The sequence below is a fragment of the Rhinoderma darwinii genome, chromosome 11, assembly GCF_050947455.1.
Source record: "Rhinoderma darwinii isolate aRhiDar2 chromosome 11, aRhiDar2.hap1, whole genome shotgun sequence".
In the NCBI taxonomy this organism is placed as follows: Eukaryota; Metazoa; Chordata; class Amphibia; order Anura; family Rhinodermatidae; genus Rhinoderma; species Rhinoderma darwinii.
Window position 1 is genome coordinate 52,592,147 of NC_134697.1, and position 24,094 is coordinate 52,616,240.

General features: G+C 41.7%; 1 protein-coding gene across 22 annotated transcripts in view; it reads right to left on the minus strand.

Moving 5' to 3' along the window:
* Window positions 1–24,094, minus strand: part of SORBS1 (sorbin and SH3 domain containing 1) — a 290,288-nt gene that overhangs the window by 220,026 nt on the left and 46,168 nt on the right. The window contains exon 3 of one of the 22 annotated variants that reach the window (XM_075841468.1): window positions 3,557–3,631. The exons of 20 other annotated variants lie outside the window; for them this stretch is intronic. The gene's annotated coding sequence lies outside the window, so the exon portion shown is untranslated. Of the gene's footprint in view, window positions 1–3,556; window positions 3,632–21,285; window positions 21,430–24,094 lie in introns of all 22 variants that reach the window. One more of the 22 variants, XM_075841470.1, reaches the window with a different exon arrangement.

Consider the following 24,094-nt stretch of genomic DNA (forward strand, 5'->3'; position numbering starts at 1 on the left):
TGGAATGTATTTAGTTGTTTTGAAGAACAATACACTTCATTCAGAAAGAGGCAATGAACTACTGTTGTTGACTTAGAAGCTGATGACTACTGACGGCGCACTGCTAGAAGCGATATTACAGACCATCAACAATAAAATTGTCCTTAACTATAGGTCACTGTTGCATTAGTTGAGCTGCCATTGAGGGAATGGGACAACTGAACTATCATAAACTCACGGTCTATAAACCGTGCTTATTTTTCAATTAAAAAAAATATATACTTGAAGTTTTTTTTATTGTGGGGAATAAATTAAGAACTGAGCCAGGCATGGAGTGATCTGGATAGAGGATTCAGTGTGAGGAAACTAGCGACATACAGTATGAAGACAAATTAGACAGATATTGCCGAGCTGCCATACTAACCAACTAGACTATGCTAATACAATATGACCTCTTGTAATTCTAGGTTGAAACATCTCCACCACACGCATTTACAAGTTTGTTTGAACATCAAAACAAGATCCTATCCAGCACTACTTTGAAATGCCCGAAAACCCCCCCTCGCCCCCCCCCCCAAAAAAACAAAAAACGCAAACTTTCTCAGCTTGTTAGGCCTGTAAATCTCTGCAACCTATCTGCAGATATGAATCCTGCACATGCCAACTCAGTCTTTACGGTTTGATTTCATTAGATTTTCCTTGGCTTCTAATTTTCCTTTAACACTGGCCAATCTTGGCCGTATCAACGAGACAGCTCATTGATCTGTGCTCCTTTCACAAAGATCTATGTTTGGGGATGAGCGATGGTCCCCATACATCACCATCATGCCGGCAGCACGTCTCGCAGTTTACACATTTTCTGCTGCATAAACAATACGGTCAGCCGATGATCTAGCTGGTTTGTCCGCAGTTCATTGCCCTGTTTACATTAGGAAATGATCGGGAACGAGCGTTCATATGAATGCTCGTTTGCCTGATCATTGGCCGGTGTAAAAGGGCCTTAAGGGAGTGAATTCTGTGGATATAACTCGGTATATCTCTAGATCCCATGATCAGTATCTGTAGGAAAAGTAATAATGGAATATACGGTCAGCTGCCAGGGGGGAAACTAGACGGATTCTGCTCGGAGCCCCTCCCCAGCAGCATAGATTAGTAGCAGCGCAAAGGGGGGCACAGGGAAGGAAAAGAGGAGAAAGATATTCATTTTATGCTAGAAACACTGCACATTACTTTAAAACAGCTATTTACAGCATTTCTGGACTTTTGGTATTAAAATGATTCAAGGGATAGCCACTTAAAGGGAACCTGTCACCAGCATTTTAGCTATAAAGCCAGCAATACCTGGTGAAAGTGGGTGAAAAATCATTGTCATCTAAGCTATAAATATGTTCTAAGTAAGCTCTGTACCTTTAGTATGCCGTTTTTCAGTGGTCCCACGCCGTATGCAAATGAGCAGAAAAGAGTCAAATCTTCATCTGAAAAGAGTCAGATTTTCATTCCTCCAGCATCTCAGAGTGGACTCCACCTCCTTCTTTTTGATTGACAGCTCCTTAGCCAGTCAGGGACAGACAGATGGCAACGGTGGGCGGGGTTAAGAAGCTGCATCCCAGAGGGAAAAATAATTACCATAAAAGGCGGGAAGAGTTTAAACGACGATATTTACAGACAGAGGAGGACTTCAGGAAAGAAGAGAACATGAACGAACTCTGGACAGCTGCGGCCATTGAGGGGTCAGGCGAGTTTAACAGGTAAGATGTTGATGACAGGATCCCTTTAAAAGGTAAAGTAGTCCAGATGTATAAGGTTTTGGTAGTTCTCATTGCCAGGTGATAGGGAGACCTCTAGTCTGTAAGGTAGACCTACATGAACGGTTTCATACCAAAAGTAACAATGGGGCAAATGTACTAATCCGGTCTAAGATTTAGGCAGCTGAAACTTAGACCAGGCAGACGGAGGATGGCCAGCTTTATCACAGTTGGCACGCTGGATTATAGATTTGGCGCATCTTCCTCTTTTCTTTGTTATACCCACTTTGATTTGGCTCATTTTGCAACAGATTTTTGGCACACTTTCCACTCGAACACACCCCATTTTCGAGACACTTTTTAAAAGCATCTTCTGAGGCACAAACATCTGTTCTTTTTGGCACATTTGCTTAATAAATACGTCTGAAACTCGATGCAACATTATGCGCCAGTAATGCGCATTTCACAACATATTCTAGGCGCATCCACATTAGTACATCTGCCCCAATATATTCTGTTCTTTCCCAACACCATTGTTAAGGTACATTTATTAACTAGGAATTAATCATACCTCCCAAAAGTTCTGTTTTTCATGGGAGTGTCCCAAGAAACAAAATAAGTGAAAGGGTTTATTTAAAATTGAAATTAAAAGTATATGTACAACTTGGTAAGCATTTTTTTTAAATGAACAATTTAGAATTTTTATGCATCTTTAAAAATCACTTTGATTAAAAATGTTTTACTTTTTAAAGAATTGATAGGTTTGATGGTGTAGTTTAGGAGTCCACCACCCAGACTTGAAATTGACAGTCCTCCGTATTAGAATTATGACAAAAAGAAAATAGATCCGGGGTGTAGAGATGTAAAATATAACTTTTACGGAGTTTCCTTTTAAAAAAGATACAAGGTACGAACATACATAAAAAATTATTCCATATGCCATGTATTCCTACATCATCATCATCGGTCATGTTATATCTTATATAGTTTGTATCTATAACATTCATCTTTCGAGACTTTGATCAACAAATACACAGCAAGATATCCACCCAATAAGGGGGTTAAATAAACGTATTGTTGCTTTTGAAGAGAGAGTTTCACATATATTTCTTTCAGGTGTTCCCTTAATGCAACTAACTATTTCAGTCATAAATTGTGGGGGTCAATGCCCCCCCCTACCCATTCAGATGCAGGATGATATTCAATAAAAGGGGATCGGGGAACCTCTCTCCGTAATTAAATCCTCCCGACGTGTTTACTCTCAGCCAAACGATTCCTCAGGGGAGATGGACCAGAACCAGCTTTACCCTGATTGTATAGGCGCTAGAAAAGGTTACTTATGGCTGTATTTTCAAACAAGCAGGTGCTTGAAGAGACAAGGTATCAATCACCCATCGTGTTTTATGTCAGAGTGGAGGGAAACAGGCGCCGATATTTGAAACCCAGACGCCAGAAACAGGCGCCAATATTTGAAACCCAAACACAATATACACTCCGGATCAATTTTCTTTTCTTTACTTTTTAAAGATACAGCTTTTATATATCCTGTATACATAGACGCTGTATCGTTCTGTCAAAGCCGATTCCGGCAGTTCATAAGGCTAGTCCTACACGTCTGACAAACGGGAGCCCGCTAATAACGATGAATTATTAATAATAATTATTAATAATAATAATTTAAAAAAAATGTTAACAGTCATTTCTATGTTATTCTGGGGCATTCCTTAGCAGAATAAGGGTGGCTTAATATATACTGCGACTTTGGCTTTATATGTTGGCAGGTATGCATTAATAGAAGACATAAAATAATGGCAATTTAAGCTCATTTTTACCTTTACAAGATGGTTGCAAATGTTGATGGTTGCCAATGTCCCCTACGTCTCCTTATATTTCTGCTTTGTCTTGATCTGAAGGAATGTAAAATGAAACAAGCACAGGCTTGTACGCTTAAATTCTAATGGACTATTAGCCATGGGGGCATTGATACAAATAAAATTTTACAATTAAACAGCATACTGTATTAAGCTTTATCCCAAAACTTTCATTGTTAGCTCAAACATTTTTACACAAATTATAAAAATGTCTAAGGAAACAAGTGCTATTTAGGAGTTCTGTCTGAAATAGTTGAAATAACTGACAAATAAATTATACAGCGCTGTGAAAAAGCTTTTTGTATTTATTGCAAGTTTTTGAAAATTTCTTCTTTTTTTAATTTGTCACACTTGGATGATTTAGATCATTAAACTACTTTAAATATTAGACAAAAAACACCCAAGTAAACACAGATGTTTTTAAACATCTGTGTTTTTAAATTATGATTTTACTTAGGCCTCATTCACACGACAGGGTCCGAGTGTCGGCCGGGAAAATCGGCCGTTTTTGGCCGATTTTCCCGGCCGGTTTGCATCCGATTTGCATCCGTTCCGATTCCGTTCCGGGCCGAGTTGCCGTTTTTTCCATCCGATTTGCATCCGTTTTTTTCCCTGTCCGTTTTAAAATCGGATGAATTTCATTTAAATTTGTTGCCACACACAGCCCTTTGTAGATAATGCCACAGCCCCCCTGGTAGGTAATGCCACCCAGCCCCCTGTTGGTGATGCCATACAGCCCCCTGTAGGTAATGCCACCCAGCCCCCTGCAGGTAATGCCACCCAGCCCCCTGTAGGTGATGCCACCCAGCCCCCTGTAGGTGATGCCACACAGCCCCCTGTAGGTGATGCCACCCTGCCCCCTGTAGGCGATGCCACACAGCCCCCTGTAGGCGATGCCACACAGCCCCCTGTAGGCGATGCCACACAGCCCCCTGTAGGCGATGCCACCCTGCCCCCTGTAGGCGATGCCACACAGCCCCCTGTAGGCGATGCCACACAGCCCCCTGTAGGCGATGCCACCCACCCTGCCCCCTGTAGGCGATGCCACCCACCCTGCCACCTGTAGGTGATGCCACCCTGCCCCCTGTAGGTGATGCCACCCTGCCCCCTGTAGGCGATGCCACCCACCCTGCCCCCTGTAGGCGATGCCACCCACCCTGCCCCCTGTAGGTGATGCCACCCACCCTGCCACCTGTAGGTGATGCCACCCTGCCCCCTGTAGGTGATAACACCCTGCCCCCTGTAGGTGATGCCACCCTGCCCCCTGTAGGTGATGCCACCCTGCCCCCTGTAGGTGATGCCACACAGTCCCCTGTAGGTTGCACCCATCCCCCCCCCCTTCCAGGAGAAGTCACTGACTTCAATGTCCATATATGGACAGTGTAGTCACTGACTTCTCCTGAAGAGGAATTCCCTGCCACAGGTCGGGAATTCCGCTTCAGAAGTGAGTGACGTCACTGTGTCCATATATGGACAGTGTAGTCACTCACTTCTCCTGTAGCGGAATCCCCGGCCATAGAGTCGGGGATTTCGCTGCAGAAGTGAGTGACTTCGCTGTGTCCATATATGGACAGTGTAGTCACTCACTTCTCCTGTAGCGGAATCCCCGGCCATAGAGTCGGGGATTTCGCTGCAGAAGTGAGTGACTTCGCTGTGTCCATATATGGACAGTGTAGTCACTCACTTCTCCTGTAGCGGCATCCCCGGCCATAGAGTCGGGGATTCCGCTGCAGAAGTGCGTGACTTCGCTGTGTCCATATATGGACAGTGTAGTCACTCACTTCTCCTGTAGCGGAATCCCCGGCCATAGAGTCGGGGATTCCGCTGCAGAAGTGCGTGACTTCGCTGTGTCCATATATGGACAGTGTAGTCACTCACTTCTCCTGTAGCGGCATCCCCGGCCATAGAGTCGGGGATTCCGCTGCAGAAGTGCGTGACTTCGCTGTGTCCATATATGGACAGTGTAGTCACTCACTTCTCCTGTAGCGGAATCCCCGGCCATAGAGTCGGGGATTCCGCTGCAGAAGTGCGTGACTTCGCTGTGTCCATATATGGACAGTGTAGTCACTCACTTCTCCTGTAGTGGAATCCCCGGCCATAGAGTCGGGGATTCCGCTGCAGAAGTGAGTGACTTCGCTGTGTCCATATATGGACAGTGTAGTCACTCACTTCTCCTGTAGCGGCATCCCCGGCCATAGAGTCGGGGATTCCGCTGCAGAAGTGCGTGACTTCGCTGTGTCCATATATGGACAGTGTAGTCACTCACTTCTCCTGTAGCGGAATCCCCAATCCCCAGCCGGGGATTGGGGATTCCGACTCCTACAGCGAGCAATAAAAGATCCTCCTCCTCACATGCACTCTGCACTGTGAGGAGGAGGAGAGAGAGTGCGCGAGCGACGGTAGACCCGGCCATCACTCGGAACACATTCCGGTGATGGCCGTGTATTACCCGGCCCCATAGACTTCTATGGGAGCCGGGCGGCCGGGCACCCGGCTGAAAATAGAGCATGTCCTATTTTTTGACGGGCGGTTTTCCCGGCCGTCAAAAAATCGGTCGTGTGAATAGCCCCATTAGGGGTCTATTATTCCTAATGCAGCCGGGTGCCGGCCGATTTATGAACGGCCGGCACCCGGCCGGGAATCCCTGTCGTGTGAATTCCGCCTTATTGTAGGAAAAATGCTGTTCAGCTCTACCTGGCCCTATGAGAAAGAGAAATGTCCCCCTTAGCTACTAAATCAACCAAATGAAATTAACAATTTGGTTGCATTTCACTAGTCACACTCAGACATGATTACTGCCAGACCTGTTTAATCTAAATATCATTAAATAGAACCTGTCTGGCAACGTGAGGAAGGGTAGAAGGTCTCAGAAAGAAGCACACGATGCCACATTCTAAAGAGATTAAAATACAGATGCCAAAGTCATTGAAATCTACCAGTCTGGAAAGAATTACAAAGCCAAGGCCAAAAGGCCCTATTGGACGGAGCAATTATCGTACACATTTTTATATAAAATAGTTTGAATATAAAAGATAAATCACCATGTGTAATAGTGTGCAATGATTGATAGTTGGGTTTCCGTGGATCGGCCACATCTATCTGGGTGAAAGATTATCGTTCGTCGCTGCCGCATCCCCTCGTCCAATCAGAAACCAACCAGTTGTTGGCAATTCAGAAATGAGTTGAGGGCAAACGAGCAACGATTGCATTAACAACTGAACAGCTAAAATCTTTAGCAATTATGGTCACGTGTAATAGACAGTCTTTTGAATGTAAACGACTCGCTAAATCTTCACTCGTCGCCTGTTCATTAAAGAATATCTGACAGTCTAATAGGACCTTAAGGTACTGGAACTCCAAGGAACCACAGTGAGAGCCATTATCCACAAAGAAAACGTGGCACAGTTTTGATTCTTCCCAGGAGTGGCCAGCAAACCAAAATTTCACCAAGAGTACATGAACGACTTATCCAGGTGGTCACACAAGAAACCAGACGAACATCTAAAGAACTGCAAGCCTCACTTTCCTCAGTTAAAGGGGTTTTCCAGAACTTTTATAATGATGGCCTATCCTTAGGATTAGGTCATCAATATATAAAAAAAAAAATAAAAATAAAAAAAATCGGTGGGGGTCCAACTCCCTGTACCCCCAACTATCAGCTGACTAATGGTTAGTCGCCATGGCCTTTTGCCAGTTTACAGGCATCGTGCCATAAACTTCTGGAGCTTCTGTACCTGAAAACCTGGGGCAGTTTCGGCCCCTTCAGTCAGCTGATCGGCAAGGGGTTGGACCACCACGATCTTATATTGATGATCTATCCTAAAGATAGGCCATCAATAGAAAAGTCCTGGAAAATCCCTTTATGGTCAATGTACACGATTCCACCACTGCTGAACAAAAACACAAAAGGCTAGTCTAGAATTTGCCAAAAAACATCTAGATGACCCCAAGTGTTTTAGGATAATATTCTGTGAACTGATGAGTCAAATGTGGAACTTTTTGTTACACATGGGTCTCATCACATCTAGCGTGAAAGCGAATACCGCATTCCAATATAAGAACGTCCTACCAACAGTCAAATATGGCGGTGGTAAGGTGATTCCGGAGGCTGCTTTGCTTCTGCAAACAGAATTCATGGTTCCATCAATAATTACCTCTTTCAGAAAATCCTGAAGAAGAATCTTCAAACGTCGTTTTGTGACCTAAAGCTCAAGCGCAGTCGTGTTACGCAGCAGGAGGACAATGATCCGAAGCACACAACCAAGTCAACTACTGAATGGCTCAATAGAAACAAAATGAAGGTTTTGGAGTGGCCGAGTCAAAGTTCTGACTCAAATCCAATTGTGATGCTCTGGCAAGACCCTGAAGGGGCAGTTCATGCTCAAAAACCCTCCAATGTAGGCGAATCAAAAGAATTCTGCAGAGTCGAGTGGGCCAAAATTCCCTCAGTGCGATGTAAGACTCATTGCAAGTCATTGCAAACGCTTTATTGCAGTTGTTACTGCCAAGGGTGGCGCAACCAGTTATTAGGTTTAAGGGATAATTACTTTTTCACGTGATAAAGGTTTTGAATAAATCTTTATACTCAACAAATGAAACATTTGAAAGCCTGCATTTTGTGTTTACTCATGTCTTTATCTTATCATTAAACTAATTTTAATATATGAAACATTGAAAAATTACAAGTTAGCAAAAAAAGAAGAACGAGTGGGGGCAAATACTTTTTCACAGCACTGTAAATCAAAATGAAATTACAATTATAAAACCCAAACAAGCCAAGATCCAGAAGCTGGTGCAATGTTCTCACTTTTTATGCTTGGATAATAAGCTGAATATTTAATAAAAACATTTATATGAATATTTCAGTACATACTATTCCTTTCTATAATGCTCACCAACAGCTTTGAAAAAAATCAATAGTCCTTTTCAAATGTAACGACTTGTTTGGTTCTTGTAGCACAATAGCTGGAACAAGGACAAGTTCCTAATTCCAGGTGGAGCAAGCAATGATCCAGAGCAGTCTAATGTTTTCCAGTCGGCTAGGCATGCCCCGCTAACCATTGCAATACAGTTACTGACACTTTGAATATGGCATTCGCACGCTGCCACCAGATCAGCTTTCTCGGAGGTCAAACACATTTCCTTTCTATCTGGAATAAAATGTAACACTTGTATCTGGCAATTAAGTGGAACGTATCAATCAGCTTAGGTGGTTTTCTGTTCCAATTAGTAAACATGGATAATGGCCAAAAACAAATGGGAAATAAGAAAAATATATTTTAATGGGTCGTCACTAAAGACCTGAATCCAATCTAAACAATGCAAATTATAATTCTACACGTATATCCGAGTGCCATTTTAGTAATCATGTTGTTCAGTATTTGCCATAAATAAAACGTGGGTGACATGTTTATACATTCTGATGAAAATATTGCTTGGTGTTACTTAATGGACACCCTTAAAATGTAGAAGTCTGTGTGAGATCCAAAAAGTGGGCATATAAAGCTAAAAATACATTCATATGTTCGCATGCCAAGAGGCTTCTGTGAAAAGGAAGACTTCAGATTTCAAAAGCTTTAATTAAGGCACCAATTAATAGAAAATGACTTGCACATTCTGAGGACAGACTTAGCACAGTCACTTGGTTTTCTTAAATAGAAGCTGGAATATCTATTGACGTCTTTAGTTGGGTTCCAAAATGTTTAAGGGTGACTCCCATCCAAGGAGTTCACAGGATTAAGATAGAATATAAAACATTTGTAACTTGTGTACCAAAATCCCACTTCCTCCCTATTTAGGAGAAATTTCTAGGGTCAAACAAGAGGTATGTACTTTGTACCCGAAAATTCCCAAACAAATGAGATAACAAATCTCCCTGATCTCTTTAACCCCTTTTAGGAAGCAACTTATTTTGGCCATTAAGGGGGCACAGATTTTTTTTTTTCTATTTTACCAAAACCACATTCATAGAACCATGACTTTTTATGTTGTTTAACGTTGTTCTTCATGCGTGGAATGCTAAAGTATTGCCGGTCAGTGGTTTTAATGTTATGGCTGAACGGCGTATAGAACTCTAAAAAGTCAAGCACCACACGGAGAATAGACGGTTTAGGATTGAATATTCTTAGCAAGTGTTTTAATTCTACATGGCAACGTTAAAGGATTAATTGCGGCATTTCAGGCTACCTGACAACTAGTAACACTAAAGTGGGTATATAAAGGAACAGGATTTGTTTTTGTTTTTTACATTAAATACACACAGCATAGCATTAATCACGTTCCCCATTTCAACATTCAAACTCCATGGACAAATTTATATCAGATCTATTCTCATATCAGTTATCCCTCTCTTAGAGAGGGACGTTTTTTTTTATATATCTTCAAAGAAAACTAAAAACTACACAGGGTTTCAAGCCCAGTAGCATTTTAGTTATCAACAGTCATTATATGAAAAATGTACATTATAGCCAATAACTTAGAAATCTTTGAAACAATCTGGTTGTGGGCACATACAAATTCACAAACTTCAGTAGCATTGTATGTAATATTTGTTAATCCTGACCGACTGAAGAATCAATATGACTAAACGCAGCAGATGAAATAATCATTGGACATTCAAGGTAATAGGGGCTTATTGGAGGGCCAAAGTTATTAGGGAGAGTGGTCTTCATGAGACAACGGTTTTAAAGGGTATGTTCACAGAGGCTATTTTCAGCCGTTTTTTGGGCGCCCGAAAAACAGCTGAAAATTCAGAAGCAGAACTCCTACAAGCATCTGCCCATTGATTTCAATGGTAAATACGGCGTTCTGTTCTGATGGGCCTCATTTTCAAATAACGGTGAATAAAAAGACGCCCCGTAAAAATAAGTGCAGCTCCAAAAACGGCCGTAAAAAACACCGCCAAAAAACACTTGTTGATTAAAAAACGGCTGAAAATCAGGAGCGGTTTCCCTTGAAAACAGCTCCATATTTTCAGACGTATTTTGTTAAATGTGTGAACATACCCGAATACAAGAGTTTAAAAAACTACATATGTACATCCAAACTAACTTGAAAGGCAATGTCGAGGTATAGACAGTTGCCACTGCATACAATGTGCTGATGAAAATCCTAAGTTCACAGGCAGCAAGTGTTGTCATAGGGACATTAGCATGGAAGAGTTCATGATTTAGTGCATGATTAAGCAGTAATTTTAGATCCAAACCTTTAATAAAACCTTGCTTACTACTATATTTATACTGCAATAGACCAGAGATCCACGCTACTGTCTACACATCATTAGCATGGTGTTGTCTGTTGGCTAGTATGCAACACTCTCATATTACAGTCGTAGCCTAGTGAGTCAGCGTAGAACTGGTAATATTATTTATGTAGTCCACATTTCAGTCCAGTGAGAATCATACACACATTAACAGCTGCTGCATTCTGCCTGTGAACGCCGTGTCTTTAAAAGGCAAGGAAGACATTGAATATTGGAAAAGTCATTTGATTTGCCAGTTAACGTTCCTTAAATGGCTCTTTATAATTATTCCATACCACATTGTTAGCACATGACATTGAATAAAGAACTACGGACATTCAGTTTTATCAGCCACACTGAAGGACTTATAATGGACAAGATGCAGTTTTACATCATAGACATTGGTTTACAACAGAAATATAGTCAACCTAACGATTTATAGTGGCCCAGATAGGGACTTAAAGGGGTATTCCCATATTAGAAATTTATGTTGTATCCACAGGATATGCCATAAATGACTGATTGATGCGGGTCCCAGCTCCGTGACCCACACTTATCTCCAGAACGGTGGTCCCTCGTTCTGCCTTGAGGCACGGCCACGGCAACCAGGCAGAGAGAAAAAGGAGAGGTGGCTGGGATTACGGAAACAGCCAAGCTCGATGAGCTCTGTTGTTTCCATAACTTCTATAGAAGAGAATGAGAGTTAAGGAGACACAGCAAGCTCAGCTCTTTCTGTAACTCCCATTCACTTCTATGGAAGTTACAGAAACAGCATAGCACAACAAGCTCAGCTACTTCCGTAATCCTGGCCACCACCTTATGTGTTCTGTCTTGGTGTGGCGGCCACCTCACCAAACAAGAAGGGGTTAGGGGAACCCGGTTCTGGAGATAGGTGTGGGTCCCACGAGGTGTGATCCGCATCAATCAGACATAAATTGTGAATACCACTTTAACAGAGAGCCACATACTACATTCAATGTCTTGTGTCCCCAGAGCACAAAGGTGTCTGCAAATAAGTGGTCAGTGCATTTTATAGTCTATGGGGCTGATTCGGTATCTCCCATCCACCATAGAAGATGGGCAGCCAGCTCTGAACCGCAGACATGGAGCTTAAGGTCAGGGGCTGCAGGATGATCATGTGCGGGCTGCAAGGGCACCCCAGCCACCCACCACTGATCTCAAAAGACATTCCTTTTTATAATGGATAAAATTGTTCTGGTAATAATGAAAACAAAATTGGTGTGAAGGCATCAAAATGACAAATGTAAAAATCATTTCTAATATACACTATATGGACATAACTATTGGGACACCTACATGAACTTTTAGGACATCCAATTCTAAATCCATAGGCATTAATATAGAGTTGATCCCCTCTTTTCAGCTAAAACAGCTTCCACTCTTCTGGAAAGGCTTTCTACAAGATTTTGGAGTGTGTATGTTTTTTTCCCCATGTGTGAATTTTTGCCCATTCCTCCAGAAGAGCATTTGATGTTAGATACGGATGTTGGAGGAGAGGGCCTGGCTCACAATCTCCATTCTTGTTCATCCCAAAGGTGTTTTCGATGGCATTCAGGTCACGACTCTGTGCAGGCCGGTCAAGTTCTTCCACACCAAAATCACCCAACCATGCCTTTATGAACCTTGCTTTGTGCACTGGGGCACAGTTATGTGTGTCCCAGGAGGAATCTAGTTTGTTTCCATTTTCCCTCAAGGCAGATTTTCTCCCTTGCAATGGAAACCAAGCAAGACGTCTTTGGGTAAACTCTTGCCCTACCCAACCACCCCCTTCCCCTCTGTACTGTTAGGGAATGCTCACATACTTACTAAAAAAACGTCTGAAAATACGGAGCTGTTTTCAGTGAAAACATCCTCTGATTTTCAGGTGTTTTTGAAGCTGAAAATGAAGCTTCTTTTAATTTGGAGCTTCTTTTCAGGCTTTTTTTGAGGCGTTTTTCATAGTGTTCAATGGAAAATCAGCTCCAAAAAAACGCCTCAAGAAGGGACATGCTACTTCTTTACACGGAGCGTCTTTTTACTCTCCGTTTTTTAAAACAGCTGCGTAAAAAGACGCCCCGTATGAACTAAATGCAGTTTTTCTCAATGGTTTCAATGGGCAGATGTTTGTAGGCGTTCAGCTTCCGTTTTTTCAGGCATTTTTCGAGGCATAAACGCCACGAAATACACCTGAAAACACTGCGTGTGAACATACCCTAAGTAATACATAGTGAGTGGAGTGCCCCCTGACCAACCAGTGAGTAAGCAAGGCAGCCTCTGTGGTGGATATCCTGAATGAAGCCACTGTGCAATGTAACACTTCAGAGAGTGGGGTTTACCCTGAATCCGGGCATAACTAATTTTTCACAAGTATGATTTATTGTATATTAGCTTGTATCCTTAATAATTTCGCAAAAGTTTTATATACACTCCTCAACTTTGAAACTGCAACACCAAGAATGGCAAGCCGTAATAGCTAATAGCGGAAGTAGAAGGTGTCGCTAAGAGCTGCAAATGATACAATTTTCAAGCACTTCGCACCAATCTGTGGCATGTGGGAGAGGCATTAAAGCCAGATTGAAAGCAATGTATTTTTAGCCACATAAAACCTCAAAAATCGAGTAGGATGATTGTGCGATGCCTCCTGTTAGTCGACGTGCCAGTTATTGCAACTCGTCGCAAACTAAGAGGGACAGAACCCTTGAACTGAAGGACCTTGGTTTATTACTCTGGCAGATCACTACGCGCCGAGGCCGAGATGTCAGAACTGTTCAATGTTGCGTGTCCTGGAAGTTGTGAGAACAACAACGAACGGGAATGACAGCAAGAGGTGCATGGAGGCGGATCTCTGCATCAGATGCCCCAGAGGAAGCCAGAAGGGCGAAACCCAGGGTCGGGTTGCATTATTTGGCGTGTTACAAGAGCTTATCTTATGCTTTTATCTATATCCATTTTTGTAAGTATGGAATAAAGTCGTGGAATTTGCAGTTTCCAAAAGGTAGTGCACTATCTCCTTTTTCTCCCTTGTTGGAGATTTAGAACATCACGTACGAGGATATACACAGCAAGCAGTTGCATTTCTGCAGTTTCACTTCTGTGTGGAACCACAAGTACCAGCGAGATATACACACCAGTGGAAATTTGGATCATTCTTTCTGCATGCTAGCTGAGGGGAAGGTCAAACCCTTGATGGACACTTCAGACTGTACATCTACAACCGTCTGAGCGGTATAAAACTATCATTTTGTCTCTGCATGGACGGATAGTCCAATTGGAAGAATGGCACATCCATTCTATAATGCAAGTGAAATTGGACATCACATCCTAAGCCTAGGGCGGCAACCAGTGTCGACACAAACCATCAGAAGGCGTTTGCACAACATTGTGCTACAAGCCAGACGTCCAGCTGCAGGTGTTCCATTGACCGGACACCACCGCTCTCAAAGGCTATCAAGGTGCCCAACAAGAAGGCAATGGAGGTCTATCCTCTTCAGCGATGGGTTCCGCTTTTGTCTCAAACGCAATGATAGCCAGAGGTTGGTCTGGAGACCACGTGGACACACCATAAAGGGGCCTTCACAATGAAACATCACACTGGTTCTACTCCCGGGATTATGGTGTGGTGTGGCATAATGTACAGTAGTCAGACCCCTCTAGTCTTCATTTCAGGTACACAAACAGCTCGGTATTACATTGATTTGGTCGTAGAACCAGTGGTACGGCCATTTCTCCAAAGTGTGCCATAAGTCATTTTTTCAACAATACAATGCCAGGCCGCATGTTGCTCGTGCTACTGTGAGCAGCCTGCGTGGCCTAAGCATGATACCACGTCCTGCAGCGTCTCTGGACTTGTCCCCTATCGAGCAAATCTGGGACGCCATTGGTCAGCAACGACAAAGAGAGCTGCCACTAGCCATTCTTGATGATTTGTGTGCCCAAGTGCATTCAGCGTGGCATAATATTCCTCAGACAACCATTAATAACCTCATTGATAGCATGCCAAGGCGTGCAAGTGCCTGTATTTCTGCATGTGGCACTCATACTGGATACTGAATAAATCTAGATGTTAGGAATATTTTGTTTCCATTTTTTATAATTTGCAGATCATTAACAAGTCTATCAATCATGAGATTCCCACAATTCCAAAAAACTTTTCCTCCTTGGTGTTGCAATTTCAATGTTGAGGAGTGCACAAATATGGTTAAAGTTTTCCGTTTTAGTGCCCCAATCTGTTTGCACTATGAAACAGTGGTTAGGAATGTATTTTATGACAGGCTGGAGCCCTATGAAAATACTGGCTTTTAATAGTGTAAATATAATTTGTCAGCCCCGCCTTTAGAAACAATTTGTATTTGGTGGGTCGAAGGAACATGCTTAAACCAGTTATGGACAGTTTCTCCCTAAGAACCAGTAGCATATGAACTGCGTTACAAAGATTTAAAACTCTACATGAATTACAAACATATACTATACACATTAATCATTATTTTTGGGGTTTGGAGCTAGAGGAAGCTAGTGAGCGACCCCAAAACAGGGTTGAAAAGGACATTGACCACACCCTACACTGCCCAACTCCAAAAGGAGAAATCACAGCAGCGAGTGTGGTTCATGTCCTGCAGGAAGCAGGTGGGCTGTGCACCACTTGGATATAGACAGTGTTCCCGCGGGTAGCAGGCGGATGCAGAGGCGTCGTTCGCACCGAGGGGGGTGGGATCCGGTGCTAGCGACAGCCACATTCACTTGTATGCGAGTCCTAAGGACGCAGATACAAATGAATACTATAGGCTGCAGGCCACATTATGCCTGCAGCCTACAAGGAGCTGGGAAGACTTCCTGCGCAGGCTGGCATGATGACGTCACATCATCATGCTGGTCTACGTATGCGTTCCGCCCGGCAGTGTAGCGCTCGGTCAGTTGTGGGAGCAGGGCAAGGCAAGTACAATCAATTTTTTAGGGGGCTATGCGGTAATATACAAGGGTGGGGGATTGTTGTGTGGCAGTATATACAAGGGGAGTGGGGTATTGTTGTGTGGCAGTTAATACAAGGGGAGGTGAGGCTGTGTGGCAGTATATACAAGGGGCGGGGGGATTGCTGTGTGACAGTATATACAAGGGGAGGGGGGATTGCTGTGTAGCAGTATATACAAGGGGAGGGGGGATTGCTGTGTAGCATTATATACAAGGGGAGGGGGGATTACTGTGTGACAGTATATACAAGGGAAGGGAGATTGCTGTGTGACAGTATATACAAAGGGAGGGATTGCTGTGTGGCAGTATACACAAGGGGAGGGGGCATTGCTATGTGGCAGTATATACAAGGGGAGGGGGGATTGCTGCGTGGCAGTATATACAAGGGGAGGGGGATAGAAGCGTGACAGTATATACAAGGGGAGGGGGATTGCTGTGTGACAGTATATACAAGGGGAGGGGGATTGCTGTGTGACAGTATATACAAAGGGAGGGATTGCTGTGTGGCAGTATATACAAGGGGAGGGGGCATTGCTATGTGGAAGTATATACAAGGGGAGGGGGAAATTCTGTGTGGCAGTATATACAAGGGGAGGGGGGATTGCTGTGTGGCATTATCTACAGGGAGGCTGTGTGGCAGTATCTACAGGGAAGGGGTGTGACTATCTACGGGGGGGGGGGCTGTGTGGCAGCATCTACAGGGGTCTGTGCGGCACTATCTACAGGGATAGTGGTGTAATGAGGAATTCTTTCATTGATGCCTATAATTGGTGTTTAGAACGGTCTATTTTACTGCTGTACTTGTAATATTATAGTATGTAAAAAAGTTTTCTTATTCTCTTATATAGTTGCTATATTAGCGTTTACTGGTGGTATTACTTTTGGTCATCAGATCGCCCACCAATGATGGAGACTCGCCCTGCTCCCTAACTGCTCCGCTCAGGAGCTGCAAAGACTTAGAGGGAACATTTGGGACAGACCACCTGTCTATATCCAAAAGGACTGGCATCTAAAAGGATCTTGAATGAGCGTTTTTTTCAAACCTGTAATCATTTGAAAGCTAAATAAAGGGATTTCTTTTGGATCTTTGAAGTTAATTTGACACTCAGCACCTCAAAAACTCTGTAGGCTCCAAAAAGCTGCTACCTTTGATGCGAAATTACCCCCAATTGTCACAATATATAAAAGGAGAGCGATGGATGTTTACCAACTGTGCTGTGAGAATGTATGTTCCCTACTATTGGATATTTATCTGATTTAAGCCATTTTTAACTAAATGTAGTATTAGACAAGAGACATTAATAACTGTTAGAACACATAATTATTTCTAAATTGTATCGAAGTTGTTCTGGATTACAGAGTAGAACATACAGCTGACCTGAAAATGAATGGCATTTAAAAAAAATAAAAAATGCATACTTACCCCCTTACAGTGGGGAACGGGTGGGAAGACATATATGAATGACTTCACATGGATCAGCAATATACACTACATTCGGCTCATATCCCGTAATAGGCGCCAGCAGAGTCTATGGGGTGTCTTAAAGTGTCAGTCCAGTTATACTATCTGGCCCGAACTAAAAAACATTGGGATAGAGAAACATTACTGCATACTGGGCAGTATTGTTTCCGTGGAAACCATACGACGCCTAGACTGTATCGTGCACGGGTCCAGTTCTACCATTTGGGCAGGAGAATATAACTGGACAGAAATTTTACAACTACAGATTCCCACTTCAAAAGGTGGATTTGCTTTGTGTAAACAGGGCAACGATCATCCGATGAAAGAGCAAACGCTGGTTCATCGTCTGCTCTGCTCGATTATGCGGCCAATAAAACGGTCGCTAGTCGTAAACAGGGAGTTGGGCTGCGACATGATGGAAATGTATGGGGACAAATTATCTTAGTAACAATCATTCATTCTCAAACATAACCGATCATTGCTTCTTGTGCTCTCGATGATCAGTGCTCGTTTTCACAGCCCATATCGAGTCACGTACAAGGACCCTAAGCCTCTGCCAGAAACCTCTGGCAGCGACTTAACTACTGCAGGAACAAAGGATCGGGCAGGTTTCCCCAAACATCAACTGTCAGGGGAGAGTTGGGATTCCCCTATACCAATTATATAGTCAGCCAGTCCCATTGAAATTGATGAGTTTGACTGATGTTTATCTTATGTATATGGGCACCTTAAGGCTAATAGAAGAAAGCAGTAGTCTAAAGGTCCTTTTACATGGCCCGATAGGGGCCGAAAAATGAGCGCCAAATCGACGAGGCAGTGTGTCGATTGGAACTAGTTTGCGCCTTTCATAAGAAGCAATGATGGATTATGTATGGGCACGAGGGATTGTTACTATGATCGTTCATCACAATACATTTCCACTGTGTCGGCAGCACATCACCCTGTTTACACAGGGAGATGTGCTGCCGACTTGCGACTATTTTATTAGCCGCAAAAAATATCAGATTGGCCGATGAACGAGCATTTGCTCATTCATCGGCTGATTGTTCTCCTGTTTATATGGGCCAGTGATCTGGAACGAGCAATCGTATTAAGTCATGGTGATATACAGCATCATGACATGCCGCTGGCATGATTACTGAGAAAAAAAGAAAAACGCCTATCAAAGTGAGCGGAGCCCTATGAAAGGGATGGGGCCATCAGCTGTCCAACAGATTTACTATAATTTACGGCAGAAACGTGGGTTTGATTCTTGTGGCACACAGACGGCTAGAGATGCAGCTAATTTATGAAGGGGTGTGCGACTCTTAATAAATTAGGTGCATCTAACGCTAGCTTGTTTTAGCGTAATGCCTGGAAAGAAAAAAAATGTACACAGCGCCACATGGTGCAAGATAAACCTGATAGGTGGGGTGATTAAAATCTTTACACAAGTATGTAGTCTATCTATTAACGGAGAACTCTGTCATCAATGTAGCTGAGGCTTCATGGCGATTTTCCAGGAATCTTCCCAGTGATGTCAAGCAAATTGGCAACCATTGTGTTTAGTCTATGAAATGGATGTTTTGAGAGTCCTATTTGAAAAATCAAGAAAAGGGCAACAACATGCTTGGACAAGGATAACACACTGTTATTGCATGGAGTATGTGCTATGGTCCAATTTCTCTTGTAAGTTATACCCAATAACCTCTGATCAGCTAAACAGTCATCTTAGTACAGTACCACAATCATCCACCGTAATGTCTACATACCGGCTGTTGTCCTGGGAAGAGTGCTGCTAGAATAACGCTAAATGTCTGACTGTAGAAGTGCAGGGAGCAAAATAAATCTGACACTAAAAACCTATAAACACTATATGCAAACACGGATTTGTGAAGAGACAATAACCAAGTGTCTTCTGCACATAACAGTAGCAGTTCAAAAAATGCTTTGGTCTTCAACCCCAGAAAATGTAACTTACCCAAGTTTTGAAGTTGCCGAGATTGTTGGGGGTCAGGTTTCTATGGAATTTCCCATAAAATAGTAGGAAAAAAGTACAAAAAAAAAACGAAAAAAAAAAAACATACTACATAGAAGCTCTGTCATTTTTCTCATGGTTCATAGCTCACCCACATAAATTCAATACATGCTATATGACACGGACACATTTTGTGTGACTAGTACAATTATTAGAGGAACTTCCCTGTCACAAGCCTTCTCCACCCGATGAACCATCTTTCATCCTCCCTGGTAAGATGCGACGAAATCTAAGAAGGGATCTGAAATAAATTTGCCTTTTTTTGTGTTAAATGTAACACAATTTATTAGTATTGAAGATAGTTATATAGTTTGGCAACCATGTTTTATTAGACAGTGTACGCAGTAATGTGAAATCGTCTCATTCTAGTGTGGTGTATGGTTTTTTGTTTTACTTTAGAGGCATTTTTTAGTATTTTGTGAAATATGCTAGCAATATGCTTCACTGTTGGAGGACAAAGGCTCAGTCAAGTCATATTTTTTATATTTTGAAAAAATCCTTTAATCTAGTATCTGATGCTCAATTAATTTTGATTGTCTTCTGTTCCTCAATTTTGCTGAATTCTAAATAATGTTTTCAGTCCTGTCCTAGAAATAAGTAATAGACTGAGGAGAAATAATACATAATCCTCCTCAAACTAAAAAGCATAGAGAAGGCTGCCCATTTTATGTTAACATTTTGACAAGGGTCAAGTAATTTACAGCTGAAGGAGGGTTGAGGATCCTTAAATAACTTCAAAAGCCAAATCGAACACTATGTGAATTTCATGTATATAAAAAAACAATTTACGTCTTTGATGTAACAAAGTTGATTAAAAGATTAAATTTGTTTTAGTCGGTATTAGCTGCACCTTGCTATGGCTTTCCTGCCCTGATATAACCCTGTTTGCAGGAAACAAATTCAATACATATTCTACTTGTGTGGATTATAAAACTCAATAATTCCCATCTGTGCTCCCGGAACATTAATACATTTATTATTGTATCAATGGAGAATTTTTACTTCTATTCTGTTCTGTAATTTAAAAAAAATTAAACTAAAAAAAAAAAACCCCCCCAAAAAAAACTTAGAAAATATAGAACAGGTTTCAGGAAACATCAGGAAGCCTCATTGAACCAGTGTAGAAAACATTTGGTGTATGAGGTAATGTAATCCCATTTTTGGGAATAAGAGACAGGCCTTGTATTCTTCTCTAGGGCAGAGACAGACCATCTGGGGAAGCATTGTAATATAGATGATTTCTCTGTGCCCTAACTTGCCACACACATGCAGGCATCATATATCTGTATGGTGATAGGTAAAGGATTGAGCATCAACCCCCAACGTTTTTGTATGCAGCCTTTTTGCATATGGAATAAAGCACTTGCTTTCCTGCCGTGGATGAGGGACCATAGAACGACGTGGGGGCTTGTACGGTTAGGGCTTCTCCACACGTAATGGAATTGCTGCAGAAAATTTCTGCAGCATTTCCGCTAAAACGATCAGACATTCCGCTGCGGAAAAAACATTTCCTGCGGTTTTTACTGGTGACATCTCCTCTGAAAAACACAGCAATTTAGTCGTCCACTTTCCGCATCAGGAATGGACATGCTGCGGAACGAAAAAAATGCACCGCAGGTGAATTTCGCGATGGAAATTTTACGCAGCGCGTGGATGAGAATTGTTAAATCTCACCCACTTTGCTGCTACTGTATTCCACACGTAACGGAAAGTACGCAGTAATTCTGTTACGTGTGGACAAGCCCTTAGCATTATAAAACATGACATCCCAAAGCAAGTACTTTTATGGCACAATACAACAAATTTGACAAACCGTAAAAGGAAAACTCCTATCTACACTATTCCCCTGTTTAAAGGAACACTAAACCAAGAAATTAATAATGAAAGTAAACAGGAGATAAACTTGTCCCCACTGTTTGCCAGTCTGTAGGATTTTCTGCATGTTCCTGAAGCAAAAAGTCTTGTAGAAATTTTGCAAAGAACACAGAGGTTAATTTACCACTGACCTCTTCAATTTTGTCTGTCAGATAGATGAGGGGCGGGGCTTAAGCTAGGAGGCTGGGTTTAATATTCTTGGTCTCCTTTTGCAGACAGAGCAGCGGGGAAAGGCTTCAGCCAGACAATTGTCAGGAGTTGGGGTGGCGGATTTCCTGGGACACACAAAGAAAAAAATTTAAAATATTTCTCTGAAAAAAAATGATCGAAAGGAAAGGAAGACATTAAAGGCCATGTACACCTTTGAAAAAGTTTTTAGTAATTTTTCTAAATAAAAATGTGTATTAGTGTGATTGCATTTTATTTAAAATAATTTTTACTTTTTCAGATACAGCTGCTTTGTATCCTCTATACAGAGCAGCTGTATCTAGAGCGGAGACCTGTATCTGTCAGGTCAGCGGCACTGACGGGTTCAGTGAAAGCAGGTCCTGCGCCACGCAGGATTCACCTGTAAAATCAATCACATCTAAGTTCATAACAAGTCAAGGATCATATTTACAAAGCTACTCGAATTTTTATGAAAATGTATACAACTTTCTAATATAGTTTGTAGTCCAATTGCTCACCATTTTCAAGATCTCTGATTGGGGTCACTAATTGGGGAACATCCTTGTTTGAATCACAAAACCAAAAACCTCTACAGACTTTACTTTTTACAATTTAGAGGTAGATCCAATTGTATACAGTCTATATAATCCTCTGTGAGCTAAACAGCTTGGACTCTAATCCGATACATTTACCATGTTTGCTTCCTGCCAAAAAGTACAGTTTAATTTTTTTTTGTTACATTTACCTTTAAAACAGGATGCATTTATTTATTTTTTTTTGTGTAATGTTTATTATTATGCCAATGCATTACTGTATGATGTGTTTTTTTTTTTGAAAAATTTAATAAAAATATGTTATAAAAAAAAAAAACAGGATGCAAGTGAATACAAAAAAAAAAAAGAAAAGATGCAGGTTTTTTGTTTTTTTTATGTCCTGTATTTTTATTAACACTAGAAGTCAATGCCAACAGGATGCAAAAGAATAGTAATCATGTTGCTTTCTATTTAAAAAAAAAAAGGACCTTTTTTAAAAGTACAGTTCAACAGCATACAAGATGTGGTGTGAACAGAGCTTTTTACTTACACGGATTCATTGTAGAATTTTTTTTTTCCATTTAAATTGTCCAAACTGGATACAATTGTATCCCCATCTCAGCTGAGAGGATTAGCTCTGTACTTTTTTTTAGCTTCTGGATGTAAACACAAATGTTTTTATCTACGGACAGCAAACCGTGATCTTGAAAATAATGAGTAATTAAGAAAAAAAACGTACATTAGAAAAAATTGGAGAATCTTTTATTATATAGTGATTAAGATTTATGAATATTAAACCAGGAGAGTCCTTTTTTTTCTCCGTGCCAGCATATTTTTTAAGGTACCACTGACATCCCTGGGGAGAGCCCAGGCTCCATCGAATATCTATTTATGGGCAGCATATTATTGTGACAGGTCCGCTACGCTATAGGCAAAACAGAACAAAAAAAACAACAACTAAAAAAACAACAATATTGTGCAGTTGAGAAAGTCATGTTATGTAGTTTGATGTATTCTTCAGGAGGGCACCTATCTGGTCTCCTCCCGCCCCCTCTAAGGCAGATATATGGTATATAATCAATGCCGAGAGGGGCTGGAGAGCGCGCTCATGAACAAAAGTGAACTCATAACTAAGAGTACGCTGTATTCTGCACAGTTGTTTTTTTTGTGTGTGCCATATGGTATATAGACCAGTGGATCTTTAAAGCTGGCAGAATTATATGGTGACAGATTCCTTTAAGATCAAAACTGCTCCTTTAAGAAGTAGAAGTGTTCCAACAAAACAGAGATTGATATAGAGTAGTTACATAGTCCGTACGGTTGAAAAAAGACACATGTCCATTAAGTTCAACCAAGGGACAGGAAAAGGGAAGGGAAAAATTTCCACACATAGGAGCTAATATTTTTTCGTTCTAGGAAATTATCTAAGCCTTTTGTAAAGCATCTACTGTCCCTGCTGTGACGGCTCCTGCGGTGACTATTCTTCACCGTTCTCACAGTAAAGAAGCCTTGTCGCCTCTGCAGGTTGAACCTTTTTTTTCTCCAGACGGAGGGAGTGCCCCCTTTTTTTTTGAGGGGGTTTTACATAGAACAGGATTTCACCATATTTTTTGTATGTGCCATTAATATATTTATATAAAGTTACTAATGGGAAAAACGGTGTTTCATTCAGACAGGGTGTTTTTTTACACCGCCAAAACGGCGCATTAAAAAAACGCCACGTAAAAAGGAGCATGGAACTTAAGCCATATTTGGAGTTGTTTTTCATTGTGTCAATAAAAAAAGAGCTCCAAAAACAGCCTAGAAAAAATGCCTGAAAAAACGTTTTTGAGCTTCAAAAACGGCTGAAAATTAAAGGCTGTTTTCTCTGAAACCAGCTCTGTAATTTTCATCAGTTTTTGACTCAGCGTGTGAAAATACCCTAAGACCTTATTCACATGAACGTGTAATACGTTATTTCAACGGAGCGTGTGAAGGGACCGTTAAAAAAATAGGACATGCCCTATTTTTTTGCACTTCACGCATAACTGCATAGACTCTAGTCTATGGGGGATGTGTGATAAGGCATCCTGCAGGGGTGCAGCACGAACACACCTCGGACGTGAAAAACTGTAGTTATTCACGTCAGAGGTTTCATACGCTCGTGTGAATATAGCCTAAGAGTGCAACGTATAAGAAAAATAAGACATACCCCTTTAGTATGAAGAATGTAAGAGAGAGATATATTATCTTACAAAAG